The 2,500-nt window shown below is 45.9% G+C and overlaps 1 long non-coding RNA gene across 9 annotated transcripts in view; it reads left to right on the top strand.

The window, feature by feature from the left end:
* Nucleotides 1-2,500, top strand: part of LOC135104328 (uncharacterized) — a 237,173-nt gene that overhangs the window by 138,333 nt on the left and 96,340 nt on the right. For 2 of the 9 annotated variants that reach the window (XR_010270397.1, XR_010270398.1), the window contains exon 5: nt 713-794. The exons of the other annotated variants lie outside the window; for them this stretch is intronic. This is a non-coding gene — a long non-coding RNA (uncharacterized LOC135104328). The remainder of the gene's footprint in view (nt 1-712; nt 795-2,500) is intronic. 9 annotated transcript variants of the gene reach the window in all.

Below are 2,500 nucleotides of genomic sequence, written 5' to 3'. Positions count from 1 at the left end.
ATCTCCCGTGGCGCCTCGCAGCTCAGTTCATCCAACTGTTCATCTAACACAGGTTTTGATCTTGCAAGCGCCTGAACGCCCGGTGATGGTTATCTGGGATCTGTGTCGGATACCCTCTGTGAAATAGTAAATAACAGATAGGCATGAAATATAGACACCTGTACGTAATCTACTTTCCAATAGCGCGCGCGCGCGCACACACACACACACACACACACACACACACACACACACACACCTGTCCACTCTTACCTCTCCTTACCTGGGCCTTGAATGACATACCGCGCCCAAACCTGCCGAAATGACTCTTCAGCCTCCATGTCCCCGCCCCCTTCAGGTATTTCCTTCTCCTCCCCACGAACCTTCCCTCCCCTGACCCCACCCAGAGTAATGCCTCTCCGTCAACCGTCCCCTTGTCCCCTTCGCCTCGCCTTCACTCTCCCGCTGCGCTGTACAGTGGCTGGCGTGCAAGAGGTCTTCTTTAAGTACTGTTGGCGGCTGTAATAACAACAGCCATCCTCTGTCCTGGTGTGTGTTTGTGTGTGTGTGTGTGTGTGGTGAGAGAGGCAGCGGGATGGGGGAAGCGAGAAGAGGAAAAAGAGCTTTTTAAATCCTTAACTCACTCACCTCACTCCACCTTAATAAAGAAAAATGTTGTATATTTTTGGCGACGTAACGAAAAATTATACTTTAGCTTCTTTTTTAATTCCAGTTTCCCCACAACTGGATACGATCTGACGTGCGTTGCCGGTCCCTCATGAATACCTGAGTGACTATATATTGCAGCAGGCCAAGTGAGTGAGTTTCCGTGAGTCCTCCTGAGTTCCCTCGCCTCGTGCCGCCCCTCACCTGCTTCCTGGCGGCCCTCAAAGGCTCCACCGGCCCCACAAAGCACCTGTCGGGCCGGAAGCCTCTTTCAGTCGGTTACTTAGTGGGTGGAGTGGTGTGATTGTGACTGTGTGTGTGTGTGTGTGTGTGTGTGTGTGTGTGTGTGTGTGTGTGTGTGTGTGTGTGTGTGTGTGTGTGTATACGGTTGTTGATTAATTTCGAGATGGAGCGTGCTTTTGTGATGCATCCACCTCTCTGCAATATTATACGCACGTACACACACACACACACACACACACACACACACACACACACACACACACACACACACACACACACACACACACACATTCAGAGAGAGAGAGAGAGAGAGAGAGAGAGAGAGAGAGAGAGAGAGAGAGAGAGAGAGAATAAAGATATGTTGGAGGTTGTGAGGGACGATTAAGGAGGGACATTCAGCGGAGAAGAACGAGGAACCCGCCGCGCTGAGGTGGGGAATGAAGGGCGCGGAATGGCCGCGAGTGTGTCACAGCCACGATGGGGACACGGCGCCGATTACCTGTGTGTGTGTGTGACCTGGAATGAGAACAAGATCAACTACAGAGAGAGAGAGAGAGAGAGAGAGAGAGAGAGAGAGAGAGGAGAGAGAGAGAGAGAGAGAGAGAGAGAGAGAGAATTGACACTTACAGACAGCGGAACGGGCAGATAAACAGGCAGTGACGCAAGGGGCGGACACAATATCCTATACTCTCCTTTAAAACAAACAACACACACACACACACAGGTATACTCGTAATTCTATCGAGCCTGCAGAGTCCCTTTAAATTTCCGGAAGCCAGACAGCACCATAGAAATAATGATAACAATGCAGATCCAAAATAAATATCCCATGGCGTATTGTATTTGAATTCCGTGTAAATGTTGGAAATTCCCTCGACGCGGAAGGAGCTTTTTCTTTGCAGCCTCGGGGAAGGAAGGACGGAGAAAGAGGCAGGTAAATTGTTTGAAAGATTGATGGAGGGATGGACAGCGGAGGGCAGAGGGAAGCCAAGTGGAGGAGATGAATAACTTTTTTTTTTTTTAGGCATAGAATGTTCTGTTTTATACTCGTGTTCTCCTTTTTTTTGGAAGCTCTTTGCTGTTTTTTTTATTCTTTATGGTTTGTTTATTCGTGTGTCTTTCCTTTGTTTGTGGTCATACTTGTTCTTTCCTTTATTTCTTTTTTTTTTTATCTAAATTTTGCTTTCTTACTTTTCTGTTGTCTCTCATTTGTCTGTTCGTTTTCTATAATTGTTTGCTTACCAGTTTCATGTTTGTTTGTCTTTTCTATGCTTTGCCTGTTTCTGTTCATACTTATATATACTGAATATGTCTTATCTTTTTATCTTTGGTAATTTTTAGATCATTTACGTGTTTATAACTTATACTTGTTCGTTTCCTCGTTTCTTAGTTCCACGTTTGTTTTTAATTCAATAATCTCTCTTCCCATGATATAATACTACTCAGTCTTCTAATTTCTTACCCCCCTGTACTGGTGTGTTGGTTCCTTTCTGTAGATCTATCCTATGTGCTTTACCACAACTAGTCAGCACAACATACGTGCAGTCATAATCAGAAGTCGAGTAACTTTAACCAGTCCATCTCACTGTGTCATGCGTTTTCTCTCACTCTT

This window comes from Scylla paramamosain, chromosome 10 (genome assembly GCF_035594125.1).
Source record: "Scylla paramamosain isolate STU-SP2022 chromosome 10, ASM3559412v1, whole genome shotgun sequence".
In the NCBI taxonomy this organism is placed as follows: domain Eukaryota; kingdom Metazoa; phylum Arthropoda; class Malacostraca; order Decapoda; family Portunidae; genus Scylla; species Scylla paramamosain.
Note: the sequence above shows the minus strand (reverse complement) of the source record. Positions and strands in the feature narration are given on the sequence as shown.